Below are 14,845 nucleotides of genomic sequence, written 5' to 3' on the forward strand. Positions count from 1 at the left end.
CCGAGGCAAACAATATTATAACAATATTATTATTATTATATATAATTTTTATCTTATTTTTACTTTTTATGATTAAGCTATAGTACGACGCTAATTAAGTGTACTTATGAAGTAAAACAGGCAACATTTAATATACCACAGAATTTATATTAATTTTGGGGGTGAGGCTATTCAAGTGACTCGGACTGTATCAAATGGTATGTATAACATGTATATATAATATCTGTATTTGTCGGAGCAATGGCACGAGCATAAGTAATATTATTTTATAGATCTATTAATAGTTAATTTGTAGATCTAGTAATATTGGCATTAATCGAATAAACATACCACAGGTTTTTAAGTAATTTGACTTTGACGTAGTTAATTTACGAGATCTGTGATAACGACATGCAGCAGCCATGGTGACATTGCTTTGAAACAATTTAGTATATGATCAATCAATATTTATTTATTTATTTATTTATTTATCACTACATTTTTCTATCTTAACAGTAATTACTAATACGATAGAATTCCAAAATCCCACACCAACTATTCTAGATAAAAACATTAAAAAATTAAACTTATATATCAATTAATATATAAAACTATAGTACACATGCTTTTCATGGCCGGTCGCCGTTTTGAAATTTCAGACTGATATTGTTTACTTTCTGTAATTTCTTGGTGGATAAATAAATTTACGATCTACCAACATGTAATAAAAATCCAACTATCATGTATTTATTTTTATTCCTTGCATTGTTATGACGATGGCACAGTTTTTAATATCGAATTATTATTATTAACATACCTAGCAATTGCTTGGTATCTAAAAAGATATTATATTAATAGTACAGGTACGGACATCTATCATATCAGTTGCTCCCAAGTTTGTCACATTTGTTAAAACTGTATTCTCAAATTATTCCCCTTGTAATGGCTAATTTTTATTTACTGGCGATACTAATATCCCTGACAGCAAAACGACAGCGACGCTCTTACAGGCCAAGAAAAGTATGTGGCACTGTACCATATTGCATTCTGTTTACGCGCAAGAGTGATAGCCTAGAAGTTGAGTGGACCTCTACCCCGAGGTCGTATGTTCAAAACATTGGAGTTTTCTTTCTGTGTGCACAACAAACACTTTGCCGTGTCAGGTATTGAAGGGTGTCCACCTATTAGAATTAATATTAAGAACACGATATATACCTGACATTTAACTTGAACCCTTGGTTTTCATTTGGTTTTGCAATTTCGGAACTAGTATTTTCTGCTAGAACGTATCAAGTATAATAAGGCCTCAAATTCACCTCGGTGTTACCCTAACCTACCTCCATTAAAGTTTCCATAAAAATATGATTTACACACAAATATATCGCGTATAATATGAGTTAACTAATGCTTGTGTTTTATGAAATTCACAAATTCATGTAATTTAAATCATATTTTTTAATATTAGGCAATAAATTATTGCTTAATATTTGATGACGGTAGTTTAAATTGATACGAACATAATTTATTTATCTATACTCCCGATGCACCCAAAAACTTTCATTTTTCACTGACTCATATTTAAACATTTTAATCGAATGAAGTAAGCGTATTGGGCCAGCTAAATATATGCTCAACACACAAACACAAATTATGTACCCAGCGTACACACGCCGCTTGCACAGAAAATATTTGGTAACAGCCAATGTAATCCAAGGAGTTTGCCTTGATATACTAAATACACATATTTATTAACCGTTTATTTTGGGTATTAATTGAGTTTATGGAGACGTAATTATCATTCAAGATAAATTAATCAAATTTGCTCAATGCTACTTGGTGTATTTAGAATTTTCTCTCAGTACGAAGTTTACATCTTTCTTTACCTTGTGTTCATGTCTTAATCCTGGCATTTAGCATCCTTGGGTTCAAATGTACAATCACTGTTACTAGTTTTTATAGAACAGGGGGCAAATGGGCATGAGGCTTACCTGATGTTAAGTGATACTACCGCCCATGGACACTTTCAATGCCAGAGGGCTCGCGAGTGCGTTGTCGGCCGTTTAAGAATTTGTACGCTCATTTTTTGAAGGACTCTAAGTCGAATTGGTTCGGAAATACTTCAGGCAGCTGGTTCCACAATGTGGTGGTGCGCGGCAAAAACTGCCTCCTATACGAGTAAGTTAGTAAACAGCGCAATATAACTCGAAAAATAATGACCAAGGCATATCTCGTAATTTCAACAATCAAGTGAAACATACGCAGGTGCAAAAATCCAATGAATAGTTTTTGAAATTAAAATTCTGGTTGTATTAAAAAAAACACACACGCGTTTTATTATTTACACATGTTGAAGGTTATATTGAATTAACTGCAAAGAAAGATTTGCGTCATAGAATTCTATTTTCGTGTTTGTTCTTATATACACGCGAAGTAGTTATGTACATAAGAATGATAGCGTATATGAGCAATAAATAATGCTCGTGTAGTGACAAACCGTTGTCGGTGTCGCATGTTTCAGGCAAATTAAAATGAAAATATTCATTAGGTAATTTGTTTTGTACTATGTAGTTTTGGAATAGGATATTTCAATACAAAATATTTTAAATACCGTATATAATAATGTACCGTATGTAATAGTAATAATAAATAATCTTTAAAACGGTTTTGTTTTTCTAACTTTTCTAGGATTGTTTGGCCAAAAATAAGCTATAGTCCTGCCTTTTAAAAATATTGTCTATTACAAGGTGCTTCACTGAAAAGTTTTGTATTAGTCAAAAAAAATTACTTAATACCACCACTTTATGGTACCAGCTGCCCACTGAAGTATTTCCGAACCAATTCGACTTAGGGTCCTTCAAGAAAAGAGCGTACCCACTTTTAATAGCCGGCAGCGCGCTTGCTAGCCTTCTGGCAGTGCGGGTGTCCATGGGCGGCGGTGTCACTCAGCACCAGGTGCGCCTCCTGCCCGTCTGCCTCTTGTAACATAAAAATATACAAAATCTGCTCATTTATTGCCTCTAAGGCGGAACAAAGTCCGCCAGCCCAATTGGTATTTTTGCTATTTAAGACCCCTTCACCACACAATACAAGACAAACCCAATGATTCGAAATTCCTCGATCAAAAACCAAATCGATATATTTAATGTGACTCAAGTACCTTTTACTATATAATGGCTTTAATTGTTCCTTCATATTAAATATATAATATAATTTATCAATCAATCAATCTTAGAACTGTGCTTTGTAAAATTGTGCTATATGTTTCTGTTTCAATGTGTATTCTGTTTTGTCTCTTGTGTGTGTAATGTATTTGTTTGAATATTGTTTAGTGATTAGCTGTAGGAATACTTAAATAAAATAAATACATAAATAAAAAAAGAGTAAGAGTAAGTATAAATAAATTAAAAAAAAAAAACTCAACAAATGTCAATTATGTCAAAGCGCAGTCGAAAAACATTTTCAATATTGACAATGTAAAGCTGACCGTGACCTTCCCCAGGTTCAGCATTTGATAACTAGAGTTAATATTGGCACCGCACACCACTCTGTTTGACGAACGCTCAACTCTATCAATATATACACATAATATTTATATTTGCCGGTTTTCGTTCGCCACTTGTGTAATTTGTCACTGAAACTGATAATTTTCGGTCTTTCAAGTGTACATAGATTATACATACATTGTTAATAAAACGGTGATACAAGTTTTTAGGTCTCGGCCTCAAAATTCTCTCGTCTAAGGGTCTCTTAACTCTGTAAGGGTTTTACCTTCAAAATTAACCTATCCATGATGATCACCAACAAGGAGATGAGACTAGAATAAAAAGGACGAAGAATACCAGATGTAGTTGTCTGTGAATAAAGTACCTAAACATGGTAGTTGATTTTCAATTCGTGTAGAAAAAATTGGTTATTTCCCGGAAATTTTCGTAGTAGCTTCCACATCGGTGGTGTTAATGAATCAAGTGGGACTCCACACTGCACAAATTATCAGCTCTGATATAATGTAGCCCTCAGGTATCCTTTTATGTTTGGTGCTGTGTTTACACTGACACAGTAGCTGATAGGACAGTGTGACCATTGTTTTAAAATAAGATTTTAGCAATGTTCACTTAGCTGTTAATAAACATACGTTTATTAGGATATCATTAAATTACTTTTAATTAAATTTTTGCATAATAAAGTTTTTCTTACCTCAAATTACTACTACTAGTAACGCAGCGCAACCTCAGACATTTTTAGTTCGAGGCCTCAGATTTCTGCATCTGTATCATGATTATTTGTCAAGCTAATAGGCACCTTCTCTGTCTGACATGCCGTTGACTTTTTGGGTTTGCGGTAAGCTTTCACTATGTTTTTTTTCACCATTCGAAGTAATGTTAATCTTATCTCTAACTGCTTGGAAGAAATAATTATTATATGGTGTTGAATGCGAAATTAAAATGTTTTAAAAATTATCTCATATATTATTTTTTGTTATACTGTAATTCTTCCTTAACTACTTCAATATGTAATACGTATACATGTGTGATAGTAATTAAAACTTAAATTACAGTTACGTAGTTTTTCTAGGATAATAAAAATAATTGCTTTTTGCAAAATATAGCATCAGGAATTTTTAAAGCTTCCAGTAACTCGCTCCAGTAGTCAAACACGGCATCATCGCCAAAAGCGCAAGTCCGATGTTTGAGTTTTCAATTCATGTCCGCAAGATTCATGTAACACACTGAAGCTAACTCATGTTTGTTTAACATGTACGTGTAATTGATCCTACCTGGATGACGTTTTACGGACAATATTTTGAGGCTACGAAGGCGAGATTTCCCTTGAACTGGCGATCATATTAAATAAAGTTAATTGTAAATTAACTTTGGACTTCTTTCCGGATATTTTAGACATCTTATCTACATACGAGTAGGGGTACACCACTGATTTATTTACGTCCGAACCCAATAGTTAAACCACTATCTCAGATCGTTTTCAATCAGACCGTGACAGTCGATAGATCTCCTATCTGCATCCTAATAACCAGACCCTACGAAGATAATCCATTTTTCAATCAATCTAAAACCAAATAAACTAAATAAAACCGTACAAATAATATTTAAATATACTTGTCTATGTTAATAACATATCGAATAGCTTTGTGTGTGAGTTAAAATCTTAAGATAGGCACAGTTGAACTGTCATTTTCATACAATGTCTATCCACATACACCGATCCGACTTACCATGGATAACTTGTATCGACAGATGGCATTTACAATCTGTTGATTGGATATTGGCACAGTTTTATCAATATTAGGTTTATGATGTCTATCTGAGATGGTCAAAAATGGATTGAGATAGGTTTTTGGGATTTGGCGTTATATAATAGGCGGGAGGAGGCTCACTTGATGTTAAGTAAAAGACACGGCCGACTATAAATTATAGACTATAAAAGTGCTCGGCCTTTTAAGAATTGGTACGCTCTTTTCTTGGAGAGCCCTAAGTCGAATTGATCCGGAAATACTTCAGTGGGCAGCTGGTTCCACATAGGTGTGCAGTTACAACCTTGATGTCGAGGTGATAGGGGTGAAATTAATATTCAAATAAAATCAAATCAAAAATATCTTTATTCATATAGGTAAACATGTACACTTATGAACGTCAAGAAAAACAAATTAAATTAATTGTACATTTTCATTTACAACCAGTTCGCAAGTCAAGGGTGTAGAGTGGGTAAGAAGATTAGATTAGAGAAGAGCGAGTATTGATGATAGTGTCTATAAAACTATCTGTTGTATTTCTGATCTGAAGTAGACAATCTGAACCCGCGCAGGGATTTAATAAGAGTCCTATTTGTTTGTTTTATTCACGCCTAACACAAATATCATGCATGATTGAGTTATGGATACATTTTGACACAGTTAACTAACGTTACAAGGGAAAAATACCCCTAGTTTTCATATATCTACGAACTCAAGGTTTTACTTGGTTTAATACCGACGAAGGTGAGCTGCGTACTTTCTGTAAGCCTGAGAAAACAATTTTTTTATATCACATTAAAACGTATCGCAAGGAATTGCCAGCATTAAAGGTACATTGCCACAGGTTCAAAAATGTAATGTTTAGCCTACTTTTTCCGTTTTTAATTATTACTATGTAGTTTGATATGGTAAATATACTTGTGTGTTATTTGATTAAATAAAGTAACACGAGTATATGTCATGAGTAATCTTATGCATATATATCTAATAAATTAGACAATAAATCATGTGATATCAATAAAAACAGCATTCAATTTGTCAAATAAGCAAGATCAAACAGTATGTGCGACATACAATAATTATGTTTACAGAATATGTTAGAACTCGACGGCCATTTTGTACGACTCACGGACAAATATTGAGCAAAAATACATTTTGGAAATAAATTGTTATTAACGTGATATATTATCGTTCATTCGCCGTAAATATAAATTTCTAAGCAACAAATTGCCCTGTGTTTCCGTTTAATATAACAACTAGTTCAAATAATTCTAAATATTTATTAATCGCTTCTAGTCAATTCTCTTGTGTGTTATGAATCTTTTAACAGAATTAGAGTAATAAGCGATAATCAGTAGAGAATAAAGATTTTAAGAATAAACTTTTGAATTAGTTGCACTACTACCATCTAATCGGAGGCATCTTACCTCGGAGGAACCTAAATCAAACATTTCAGATTGGAAGTACCAGAAGGCTAGTTCTACGTAACAGACACAGAAATGTGTATGACTTATTCACATCCCATGACTTCAAGGAATATGCGAATACATTTTAAACAATAAAATTATTAAATTTTTTTTTTTTTTTTTTTATAGAACAGGGGGCAAACGGACAGGAGGCTCACCTGATGTTAAGTGATACCGCCGCCCATGGACACCCTCAATGCCAGAGGGCTCGCGAGTGCGTTGCCGGCCTTTTAAGAATTGGTACGCTCTTTTCTTGAAGGACCCTAAGTCGAATTGGTTCGGAAATACTTCAGTTGGCAGCTGGTTCCACAGAGTGGTGGTGCGCGGCAAAAACTGCCTGGAAAAACGCGCAGTTGTGGAACGGCGGACGTCGAGGTGATACGGGTGGAATTTCGTATTCTGCCTCGACGTCCGATGATGAAACTCAGCTGCAGGTATTAATCCGAACAACTCCTCTGAACACTCTCCATGGTAAATGCGGTAGAAGATGCAGAGAGACCCCACATCATAACAATATTTCTCATTTGTATTGATTCATATGAGTTAATATGTCTTTACAATTCCTGTTGAGACAATTTTGTGAAGCGTTTTTTTATTATACACGACAAATCGTGATACATGGACACTTTATAGGCCAGGGGGCTCGCAAATGCGTTGCCGGCCTTTTAAGTATCCCAAAAGTCAAGTTGGTATGGTAGTACCGTACGGTAGTTGGTTTCACAAAATAGTGGTGCTCGGCAAAATAACGCTCAGTTGTTGAACGTCGGACGATAACAGAATTCAGTATTCTGCTAGCTGCAGTATTAATCCGAATAACTCTTCTGAACATTCTCCATGTTTGTCTTTACGCAATGCCAACGGATAAAACCGCTCGAAAAGACATTCGTCGAACCACGAAGAAGCTACCTCTGGGAACCACCCAGAGGTGAGTACTCCAAATTTGTGTCTTATTCAGTTGAAAGCTATTAGGTGGAGTAGATACCCGTCTTACCTAACTGAGCACACCTAACTTCTTGGAGGCCTTTGACTGCGAAACTGAACGTATTTCGATAAGTCAACGAAAGTATTTCGATACTGGCTGTGTCTTTCGGAAGTGTTTTGAGCAGCGAAAAAGGGTGCTTTTACCGGAAAATGCACAAACACGTGTCTTCTTAGGGTTAAATTGGACTCCATTTAGTCGTCTAGTTCCCAGCAGACTCCACGTAGCAGAGTTTCAACTTCAAACACCAGTTTGTTCTACTGATCGACAATTGCCCTTGGAACTACAGGCTAGAGAGCATCCCCTATGCTATCATAAGCACAGTCATTTAGTAAGTGCATTTATCACAAGCAGTTATTCTTATCACAGGTAAACAGTATTCGGTTGACGTTCAATTGTCTTTTAAATGAATTTGCAAGCTTAGCATTGTTTAGGCGGTAAACAGTAAATACTTCTGTTGAACAAGATCAATATTTACCTAATAAATCTTTGTTATGTGTCTCAATTGTACATGTTTGTTATGTAATTACAAATTTGTTTTGTGAATTTGTAAAATTTTCATTCATAGTTTAGCTATTAGCTTTAAATAATAAGTTTTAATTAATATAATATATAAACTTATATATTAATATAATATATAAACTTATTAATTAAGTTTTAGTTAATAAGTTTATAGGTTGGAACGGATTTTAGTCCCGATTAGAGAGGAAAAATTGTTAGTTCATAAGCGTTTATCACAAATTCTATGTTAGAGAATTGGCTTTTATAACGTTAGGGGAATATTCGCAAGAACGGTGAATCAAAACATCGTGAGGAAATCTTGAGGCTTGCCTTAGACCCAAAAAGTCGACGACGTGTGTCAGATACAGAAGTGATCACCTGTTTGACAAATGATCATGAAACATGTGGTCCATAGGTTTTTTGAAGTTATACTTCTTTTGGCGCGATGGAGAACAATTATGTGTGTGAATTTTTACGATGCACGCGCACACCGACACCTGAATTCGACATTGTAAAGTTAGGTCTAGGTGGCATGAAAATCGATAACTATGTTCAAATTGTATATTCTAGTAATTTTATATTTAGAACGCGTGTTTCGTAATAGTACAATTAAACAGTGTGAATAAATAAATATTTTAGTGACAATAGTACAAACAAATGCACACAAGGTACAAGCACATGGAAACTAAACAATCAAGAATCTAAAAGCATACTTCAATACAGACAGAAAATATATTAGAACTAGTATTATATCTATCTACTTGAAGTGTTGGTGAGCAACCCAAGTGTTCTTCAAAAATTGCGGTTCGTTGTACCCAGGGGATACGTACCACGGCTAAGGCGAAGGTTGTTTGTTATTGATACCCTGGGCCGGAATCAGTCTGTTCCACAGAACCCCGTTAACAAGGACGTTGCGTCTAATCATAAGAGAAGCGCTAGACAGAAACCGGTGGAAACAGATAGTCCGCTCCAGATGCTTCATTGCTGACGATCAAACAAGAGTTGTCGATTACAGATAGAGATATATTATAAATGTATTTATTTTGTTCGACCTTATCGTATTGACATAGTACTGTAAGGATAGTGTATGTATTTTTGTGATTAAATAAATAAATAAATGATAAAATGACCAGTAATAATATTGATTGGCTGTTATATATAAAATAATTATTTATTAAACGGACACAAGCGTGTCTGTTTGTGCCTGAATGTCATAATCGTAACGATATTTTTTTCTGTATTACTTAAAACCTCTTTACACAACTCTAAGATATATTTAAACTAAACGAATATTATTTAAAATTGAATACACGAAAAACAAAAAAGAGAGAGATTTACCATTTGACTGTTAGTTTCGAGTTAAATATTTGTAAAAATTTAATTAATTAACCGTGTAATTAAGTGGAATATTCCAAGAACTCATCAAAGGACTTATCTGTGATAAGAGTCTTATTTATCTTGACATTACTTCGTAGTTTCGCTATCCCGAACGTCTTCCATCAGTCATAAATTAATGTCAAACCTCGTGACAGGCTTGATAATAATTTTTATTATTAGAGAAGCCTGACTCATGTATGAATAATTTGGCTTTCTGAATTTTGTAGCCTGTTTGGCTGGTTTCATCCAACAATATTTATGAGGAATCTACAGAAATACTACAGACTACAGAGTTTTTTTTTATAAATAGCACTATTTGTCATGAAACGCGAAGTATCTTATTCGAAACTTTTATCTTTGGAACAATTTGTGTTGCATAACTATTTGGTACTTTATCCATTCATTGTTAAACAGACCCTATCATATCATTATAGTCAATTCGTATATTATTTTAACACATCATCACATTATTAAAATGTATTATTACATTTCTGCAGTTTTTGCCACGTACCACCACTTTGTGGAACCAGCTGCCGACTGAAGTATTTCGACTTAGGGTCCTTCAAGAAAATAGCGTACCAATTCTTAAAAAGCCGGCAACGCACTCGCGAGCCATTGAGAGTGTCCATGGGCGGCGGTATCACTTAAGATCAGGTGAGCCTCCTGCCCGTTTGGCCCCTGTTCTATAAAAAAAAAACATCAAATCAATATAAATTACAATGTTTCACCCACATTATTAATACAATAATATTTTTTTCCTAATTAACACACACTAAGTCGATTTTCAACTGTAAGAGGAAAATCTTTAAATGTTTTTAATGTTTCTTTAAATGAATTTTTGGCATAGTCAATTTCTCCCTATTACTCGAGGAGCCCTTTAAACTTCACTCCCAGATTCCTTTGCCTCTGAAATGATGCTTGATATAGGTAATTCAAAGGAACTAAAAAATTTACATTATTCATGTTAATCGACTGACGATATCTACATTATTAACAAAGAGAAATCCACAATAACGCAAAATATGAATAACTCACAATTACCGGTTTTACTAAATGCCGATATTTGATTAGCACTTAATTACTGAACCGGTTCGGGTTCTACGTAATCGTAAGATGTTAAATGTAAAAACATCTTACTGATGAAGAGAAAGTCACATTTAAATAAGATTCGAATTCGTTGTAAACGACTAAATTTATTTTTTATATAATAGGGAGGCAAACGAGCCTGCGGGAAGCCCATAGACACTCATTTTTGTGGGTGCATTGCTGGCCTTTAAGAAAAATCCAAGAATCAACAAATATGGAAGGCAGAAACGGACGTAGGCCTTTACTTACGGGTTAATGCATTGAAGGCTGCTTACTTAGTCAATTCTTAAAAGGCCGCCAACGCACTCGCGAGCCCTCTGGCATTTAGGGTGTCCATGGGCGGCGGTATCACTTAACGTTAGGTGAGCCTCCTGCCCGTTTGCTCTATTAATAAAATATAGTATTATGTTGATTTGAAATTGGCGTTTTGTATGGGAGAACCAAAAAATAGATTTTTTTAAAAGAATATATTTAATGAATCACCATTGCTATCTACGCCTATTTTTATCTAAAAGGTAGATTGATCGGTTTACTAATAAAACCATTAGATGGGAATTAACGAAATCATTGAGGGCGATTTTGATTGCCCCATCAGAGTTGAATTTTTACCTTGCAAGAAGATATCCAAATTAAGAAAAAAAATGGTAATCTGTTGGAGAAATCCGTGGATGTCTTAGAATTCCTAAGAAATTTGAAGATATTTCAGGTCAAAGTGGCCAGTATGACAAAACACTAATTTCATATTAAATTATATGAAATTAACTATAGCCAAATCTGTACATTTTTCCCACTCAGGCTTTCTTAGTTTTATAAGCGTAGCGTTTTCCTAAATCGTCCCAGTTACGCACAAAAGGATAGCTAGACGCAGGCACTCTTTAACTAAGTATTACATTGCAATCTTGGTTAATTCGTTATTATTTAAAGCACCCCAAAGACCATGAACCGTACAGTATAGTTAATTTATTAATTGCAATGTAATCTAAGATTTAAAAATCCTTTAGATCTTTTAAACATATACCAAGACGAATAAATCAATTATGGTATCTATAACGATTTCACGGACAATTCTCCACAAAAGATACAAGTCAAATGGTCTATCAAAAAGGTTATTCATTCCTAAACGGGGGCTAACAACATTATACCCGTGTAATACATATTTCATTATTACTTCCCTTTATGGTATGTTTAATTTTATAGCTGGCAACCCTTGGAGTTTTTTTACAATAGCAGTTTCGGGCTTGAATGGGGGGCGTTGTATTGTTGTACAATATTTCGGCCGTTTCTATTCTACGGTACCGTATGCATCATAGAAATTATAAAAATTAAATATTTTAACTAAGTAATTTTTAAATATAGGGAGAGTGTACATAATAATAAATTACTAATTATATAAATAACACAATTCAAATTACATTAGATTTTTCACAGAATACCAAAAATATGTCACACAATACTGGCCGTTTTTACAAATATTTGTTCTTAAATTGAATATGCACACGGTACTGTGATAGTTCCTGAACGGCAAGTCTATTCAGGAGACACCGTCGGTCGCTTCCGGCCGCCATTGTGCAATTTGACAAGGCAGATTCGCGCGCCGCCGGCCATAACCGACAATAGATACAAAAATCGAATTCCAAATTCAAAAGCGCATCGTTGAGGTTTATTGGCTTAGCGCTTGATTGATTGTGCGAACCTCGATGCGATTTTTTTTTAAATCTCTAAATCACATCCGATGTTTCCAGTTCTCGGGTGAATTAGCGATGATATTAAATATGGGCGTGTCGAATTACTTTGTCGGTACAGGAAGTATTTTTCTTCATTTAACAGGTACTTTGTTATATGGGAATGCACAGTGCACTTGTGTTTGCGTTACGCATATCATGATTTGAAAATACTCTATGAATGGCGTATTTTGAATACTTTTATTGAAAGGCGTATCAAATGTTTAATTACAGAATACCAATGTTACAATACAATAAATATTAGGTTAGTTGACTGATAAACAAAATACTAAATAACAATAATTACATATTACATAAAATATTCTAGGAACTTAACAGTATAAGTAAGTAATATTTTTTTATATAATATGGGGCAAATCTGATATTAAGTGACACATCCCTTCCTCAGACATTCAATGTCAGAGGGCACGCGAATGCATTGCCGGCCTTTCAATAATTGGTACGCTCATATATTGAAGGATCCTTAGTTGAATTGGTTCAGAATTACTCAGTGGGCAGCTCACAGCAGCAGTAAGTTAGGAGTGAGCTGCAGTCAGCAGCGTATCACCTTGACCTCCACGATTCCACATTTGCGCGTTTTTCAAGGCAGTTTTTGCCGCGCACCAACACTTTGTGGAACCAGCTGCCCACTGAAGTGTTTCCGAACCAATACGTACTTAATGTTCTTCAAGAATAGAGCGTACGAATTCTTAAAAGGCGACGCACTCGCGAGCCCTCTGGCATTGAGAGTGTCCATGGGCGGCGGTATCACTTAACATCAGGTGAGCCTCCTACCCGTTTGCCCCTGTTATATAGAAAAAGTTCCACATAATGCTGGTCTGTGGCAGAATATGTTTTAACTTGGAATACGGAATATCTATCATCTTCCTTAAGAAATACTACTTAATATATATTTTAATCGAAATCAAACCAAATGCTATGATTGCAAGATCTGATAGACTTTTACGCAATTTAGTTAAGAACTAAAGATAAGGTGACAAAGAATTTACATTATTCGTATTATTTACTCGGAAATGAAGAGTAGACATTGTGATGAGTTAAACTCAATATTAGCATATGCATTCATAAGAAATGTCGCAGTATCCTCATGCGTGATAGTTGCGTAAGGAACAAAATTTAAAACACTGTAAAATTAAACGATTACGAAACTCGACCGTATCCCCTTAACATAAAGTACAAAGTTTATTAACTGTTGATCATACGTTTCTCGTATTGTGGTTTTTTTAATGTCCATGACACATTTAAGCTACCGTGGAGAAACGGAGACAACGCATATACATACAACGGTATTAATTTACTGAATATAATAATTTTTTACATTGACACCCAGCAATGCCCAGTTTATTTTTTTTTGTACTCTTGCAATCATCTTTCTTAAAACATCGTTAATAATGAGGTAAAACAAGTTGTTTTTGAAAATTTACTTACTTTCCACTGTCTAACTAAAACTTAAGCCTTATTTTCAGCCTTAACGTCAAAAAAAGATAGTAGTTACATGGTAATTATAATAACAGTTAGGATGACTACAGTCACCGCTTTCATTCTCTACTAACTCCGTGTCCATAAGGACACGCTAGGCATTGCTGGGTAACTATCAGTTAAAAAAAAATAACATCTTTCGTTGCGATTATTGAACTATCGACGTATTTGTAAATCAAACTGATGTTACTTTAAGAGAAGACATAACCCCACCTTAAAAGTCGACAACGCATTTGCAAGCATCTTGGTGTTGGACGGCGGCAGTCACTTAACACCATAAAAAAATTAATAAAAAATTATAAATTATAATTTTATTTTACAATATATGTACCGCAAATTGTTTAATATAGTATATAATTATACCTACAGTTTCCGTTAGACATCCGATTCATTAAAGAGGCAAGTTCAATCTAGCACTGCAGTATTTATGAAAACTCTATGAGGATTTACTATAAAATTCAACAATGTCAACTGTCATATTTAAACGACATTAAATATCTGTTACAAATTGTGTTTTTACTTGACAACACTCAACAATAGTATTTACATTCGCTGTCAGTATGTTTTACATCCGAAATACGTATTGAATACATTCTGCCGTAGATTCCTTTACATTTGTAAAGCACAAAGAAATGTGAATGAAAGGAATAATAATAGATCTGGTCAGAAAAACTGACACGCGTGACAATAGAACCTTTGCGTAGTAACCTCTTTTGTTTTTTTTTCGATCGCGATAAGACAAATGAGAAAATTGGATGAAACGCAAATATTTACGTACGTTATAAATAAAAGGTTTTTAAACATTCTGTCGTAAGCTTGTTACAGATAATTTACGTAGCGTGTTTAGCGGGCCCATAAATTCATTGTGAAATATGGGGATTACGCGTTATCTGATTCTCCTAGGCTTGATAGGCTTTTCCAGTATTCTTTCAGTCAGATTATACCCGACGTGTTTGTTGTTATGAGTGTTGGCCTAGTGGCTTCAGCG

This window comes from Pieris rapae, chromosome 1 (assembly GCF_905147795.1).
Source record: "Pieris rapae chromosome 1, ilPieRapa1.1, whole genome shotgun sequence".
NCBI classification, from domain to species: Eukaryota; Metazoa; Arthropoda; class Insecta; order Lepidoptera; family Pieridae; genus Pieris; species Pieris rapae.